Genomic DNA, 5918 nt, shown 5'->3' with positions numbered 1-5918 from the left:
GCAAGACTCTGAGGGAGGAGACTATGGTAATGAACCTGAGAGCCTTCAAACTCACCCTTAGCAGGCAGCCTCAAGACCGGGAAAGAGGTGCTCAAATTGTCCTTAAAAGCTGTTTTTGGCAAGCATGCTCTGAGCTTCTTCCCAAGATTTCTTAGGAATAGAAGTGAGAAGGTAGAAGCCCCGCCCACCGCTCAAGAAGCTGGAAGCAGACCCCGGGCTCTGGCACCAGCTCCCGTTGGTGCCCCAGCAGGAATTCCTGTCTTTCACAGGGCTTCCCCTGGACAGGGGCCTACGAAATTTCACAAAGCACTTCGTTTCCTACCACAGATCTGCAAAGCTTGTTGTAGCTCTGCACTGCACCACAGCTGCATTTTTCCATCGCTTCTGGAGAGAGTTGAAGAATCCCTATAGTGGCAAACCGTCCCCAGTCCTCAACCACCACCTCGGCTTGTGGACTCAGATAAGTGGAATACTTCTTCTGGAATTTTCTTCTCACTCACAAAATGGAGGGACCGTTCTGGGATCTCTGAGATTCCTCCCAACTTTGAAACCCCACACCTCTAAGTTTTAATATGAAATAAATCATGTCCAGGATTGCTAAGAAGATAAAAGAAGTGATGATTATAAATATGTCTTATTACTTGCTATCTGAGTGCCAGGCATTTCCATGGATGCATACCCATAATACAACAGAAAAGAGAAGCCAGGGGGACCAGCTTTCCTTTAAGCTTCCCACCAGGTGCACCACGTGTGGGAACTTCTGGTCAATTGTATTTGATCTCCATCACATTTTTATTAAAGTTCTAGGTATGTCTGCACATCATTTGCATACACACACAGTTATGTATTTTGCACTAGGTACTTGGCCATATTTCCCCCTACACACTCTCTTGCAATAAATTAATACATTGGGACATCACCAACGACTGCCTTAGAAGAGAGGCTGTCTTTGGGGGATTTTCATGACCAGACATTACTGGAAGGGTCCCAAGGTATGTCTGCTAGTTAACAAACACAGCTAAAACAAATCTGCATGTGTGCCCATTTCCCAGCTGAAGAGAGACAATGAAAGAATCAATACTCCAATTATGTAATTCAGACATATATTTGGAAATAGCTGGATGTTTGATTTTTTCAGACAACCATTGTTGGAAGCTTTTTTCACAGTATTTTGGCAAATGTTTTCAACCTCTTTTAAGACTAAGCCCCATGGAAATGACTGCACCGTTCCCAAGCTAAACCTTTTAAGCAGTAGCTCTTACTTCACTGTGACAGTCCATTTTTTTCCTTTCTGGTTAATTCTGAGATATACTTTGTATTGCTATTATATGTAATGTCTTATTTTCCACCATGTGTTGAAGTTGATTAGTGCCTGTATGGTGCAACACTGTCTATCTTTTACCCAGAGCCTTACTGAATTCTTATCCAGTTCAAAGTTTGCCCAATGGTTGCCAAAGCAGAAAGTGAGTAACTAAAAGCCTGAACACTAGAGGTGGGCTTCCTAGGTTTTAATCCCAGATTGACCATTTTAATTTTGGAGAAACATTTGTCAATATGCCTTCAAATATTTCACCTCCTCTATTTTACTTTTTCACTATTTCTGGGTCTCTTTATAGGTGGGTCTTGTTCCTACTTCCTTCTACTTCCCTATAGCTTTGCTTGTCTCTCAATCTATCTTTTTATCCAATTTGTGATGTTTTTTAGGAGAATTTTATTTATTCAGCTGTATCAATTCTGTAATCCAACCAGCCACTAAATCCCTTATTTCAACACTTATATTTTCAAAGTTAAGATTTAAATTGCTTCCTCTTTATAAGTGCTTGTTCCTGTGGCATTTTTCAATAGTCTTCCATATCCTTCTGGTGATGTTAATTATATTTATTTTATGTTCTTTATCAGCTTTTGTTTGAAGGGGCTGACATCTTTATTGCTTTGGAGGTGGGGAGCAGGTACTCAGGAGCTGTGGGTGGGGCAGGTGGCTTCCTCTTCACCATCACAGGCTTTTGGCTACACAGGATGGTACTGGCTTGGTGGACTGCAGCCAAGTACAGTACAGATCTGGGTGGTACATTTTCTTGCAGATCATGTGCCTGATGTTGCTGAGAATGGCCAAGGTGTTGTTCAAGGAAGCCACAAGTTTTCGTTGGCCAGATCTTTGCTTCCTGATCACCACTACACCTCGGCCATGGCCGCGGCTCCACGCCCACAGTCTTACAGTGAATCAGCCCATGGTAGCAAAGGAGTTGCAACCTTCAGATGATGGGTTCCTGCTGTATGTCTACTTATTCCTCTTGATCAGGAAGTCGGAGCAATTCCATTGGAGACCACCCATCACAGGTGGGCAGACATGGTGGCAGCTCCTCTCACTACAGCAGCCAAGAGGGAAAGAGGAATTTTAATTCTGCTTTCTCTGAGAGATTTCTGTCCATTGGTTGTCCCCCTTTTTTTTTTCATTATGCATGCACTCCTCAAATCCCTGGCAATTTCCCCTATGACTTTATTTTGTATCCTTTCAGAACTAAAATTGCTTTAACTAGTAGTGTCTACTTAGAGAAGTAAATCTAGGATCTAGTTCTTGCCCCACTAGAATAGACAGATCAGAGAGCCTTTAGAATTATAATTTCAGGGAGCCTGGATGGCTCAGCTCGTTAAGCTATCAACTTCGGCTCAGGTTATGATCTCATGGTTTATGAGTTTGAGCCCTGCATCAGGCTCTGTGCTGACAACTCCAAGCCTGGAGCCTGCCTCTGTGTCTCCCTCTCTCTCTGCTCTTCCCCCACCCACCCTTTGTCTCTATCACTCTCAAAAATGAATAAAATTTTTAAAAAAATTTTTTAAGAGAATTGTAATTTCATCTCAGACATCCCTTATTCTCCTCAGGCATCCTACCATTCTCCAAGGGAACCTCATAGTTACTCAACCAAGGGTCTGCTCTGGGCAGCCCTGATTTGTAGTGTACCATCTTTTGTGTGTGATAATGACCTTGCCCTTAGGGGAAGTAGGGAAATTCCCAGACCTGCCAATCTCCTGTACTCCTCTACTGACTTTCCTTCCTAGCTGGGATCCTGAGCTACCCTAGAGTAACAAATCTTGCTGCTTCCGTGCTGCCACACAGTGACCCTGGGGTTGACAGGGATCCCTCCAGAGAAGGAAAGGAGGTACAATTAGGAAATTGTCCCCAGCACCTCTCCCATTCATAGCCATGGCCTTCTCCCACCCCAGGCCACAATTCATGTAACTGCTATTCTTCCTTTACAGGTATCCACCATCATGTAGCTCACATAATTTGCGTTGAGATTCCTTGGATATATATTGTCTTAATATGTAAACAATGCAAAAGTGGTCTTGAATTTTCGTTGCACTTTCTAGGTTTCCTTACCTCAGTCACTGGCCCCACTCACCCACGTTTTCATGCTAGATACCATCAGCTTAGCTATTCTGATACATCACCTCCAGCTGGGCATCTTCCCCTCAAAAATGACACTTTGCTGTCTAGCTCATGAACCGCAGGTTTTTCAGGCTATTATTTCAGGATCTCCCCGAGTGGGTCTCCTCCTAATATCCCAGACTTTTTTCTTGAGTCTTCCAAAACAAACTCATATAAGTTTCCTTCCATTGTGGATTTCTTCCTCAGGACTATTTTTTTTCTATCTCCTATCCACATGCCACCCAACTTGGTTCAATAAATAGTTGCCTGAGTCTCCCCTCACTGTGATTGCTCTTTCTGTTCCTTGAACTTCTAAAGCAAAGATTCAAATGCCATTACTTTGAGACATATCATTGGCTGCTCTTTAATATTTTGAAATGCCCTCAATTAGATTACGCATTCCCAGAAGGTAAGAGTTTTTATCCTGTCATGTACATCCCCCATAGTTTTGAACATGGTGTTATGTACACACAAGGGAATCAACAGCTATTTTTCATTTATTGATTGATAGAGGCCCTCAATAAATTCCACAAGTCACATAATTTAGAAGCCCCTAAGCCAGATAGAGGTCAGATCTTTTTTTTTTCTCTCTGCTCTCAGCATTATACCCACCACCAAGATACTTGAAGCCATATGTAATTCTATCCTTGATAGCAGAACAGCTTCATTTCTATCCAAACCTATGAATAAGTAGTGCCTTCTCTCTCTGGCCTCTCACCATGAGAACCCCAAATAATGATAATTCATTTGTTGTGCCCTGTACTAAAGAAAGCAGTGCCCTTCAGGAAGGTAGATGTGTTTGAAAGAAGGTACTGAGTGAAATGACCTTGCCTTATCCAAATTAGCAGCAAGAAAGCAAAAAGGGATCATCCCAGATGAGACTAAGCTTGCAATTTTTGCTCAGTAGTAGATAAGCTCTTGAACAAATCTAATTACTTGATATCTAATCTGCCAGCTTCAATAGGTCACCCTTCATTACTTGGGAGCATCTTAAATTTACAAGACAATTGGAAATGCTAACGTCCTGAACATCATGATTACTCACAAAATACGTTATTGGAGGAAGTTTACTCATGAGCAACTTGAACTTCTCTGTTTACAATCCTGACCCCTGAAGTTTCAAAGTCAAAATTGAGTATCTGCAACTTTATGGACCTCAAATGCCAGTACTTTGAACCATGGATTTGACTTCAAAATCATATATGTGAGAATTTAAAATAGCATTACTTGAAACACACAATTGCATTAACCATTTTTATCTTGGACTTCTGGTATGTTCAGCCTTCTCAAATATACAGGGGGATAAGTAGGAAAATGTTCATCAATGTTATGAAATAGAAAGAAGGAAACATTTGGAGCTATAGAGCCTGGATTAAAATATTTTCTTGACAATTTTCTAGATGTATAACTTGAGACACATACCTGAATCTCAAGGATCTATTCTCGTCTTCTGTAAAATGTGAATAATAATGCCTATCTCACAGGATATCTGGGAGTGATTAATTAAATAATAGATGTAGGAATGACTAAATAGAGCCCTTTGTAAACTAGAAATCATTGCACATATGTTGGTCACCATCATCACTTTTCTTCATTTAAAAAGTCATAATGTCAATCTATGCATGGCCTTAAATTAGGTACCCTTAATAGGTCAGGAAAGAGTCCCATTAAAAAACATTTATTTTAATTAATATACTTTATAATTCATCAGAGCAGTGTCTCTAATACTCAAGGACACTGGTTTTCCACTCACCAATATAGTTTAAACATCCAAAGCACTTAGCTCCCAAGGATATTGTCTAAAAATCTTGACATGGTCACCTAAGAATAATTAAATAAATGAGCAGTAGCAGCAGCAGCAAGAGGCTTCCGAATGTTTCCAAGTAGCAGGCTTTTGATGTGTAAATTTACTCTAGACTTTCTGTGTTAGGTTCATTGATACTTAGAGAAAGACCTCTTACTTTATGCAGAAACCACTTCGAAATTATCTCAGAAAGGTGAGAATAGTACATTTTTTTTTCAAGTGTAGGAGGAAATAAATCTTGCATCTTCACTGATCCTGCATAGCAAGGCTAAGCAATCCATGCTTTTTTAAGGAATCTGCTTTGTAAAACTTCTTTGATAAAAAAATTCTTATGAAAGAATAAAAAAATTATCTCTCAAAAAAGGAGAATAAAAGAACAAAAGCTATATATTCTGTGTTTAGAGTAACTTTATATGCAGAAACTTAGGAACAATTCTATTCCCTTTGCATATTTAGATGATTTGGACTTCTCTAATAAGCTACTATGAGTTATTTCTAAATTACTATTTGATAAGGAGAATTTAAAAAAACATATTTTCCACTCTCTCATTTGATGTCAAAAGCAAAAGAAAACAAATAAAAAACATAAGGTAAAATTATCTCCAATGGTCTGATGGGTTGTTCCAAGGTATATTTTATTTAATTCTACTGGATGTTACTGAGCTGTTAAAACCAAAACTGTGCATT

General features: G+C 39.8%; 1 pseudogene; it reads right to left on the bottom strand.

Moving 5' to 3' along the window:
• Positions 1 to 1895: 1895 nt before the first annotated feature.
• LOC115305346 lies at positions 1896 to 2349 on the bottom strand (annotated as a pseudogene).
• Positions 2350 to 5918: the final 3569 nt, after the last annotated feature.

Source organism: Suricata suricatta, chromosome 10 (assembly GCF_006229205.1).
Source record: "Suricata suricatta isolate VVHF042 chromosome 10, meerkat_22Aug2017_6uvM2_HiC, whole genome shotgun sequence".
Taxonomy (NCBI): domain Eukaryota; kingdom Metazoa; phylum Chordata; class Mammalia; order Carnivora; family Herpestidae; genus Suricata; species Suricata suricatta.
Note: the sequence above shows the minus strand (reverse complement) of the source record. Positions and strands in the feature narration are given on the sequence as shown.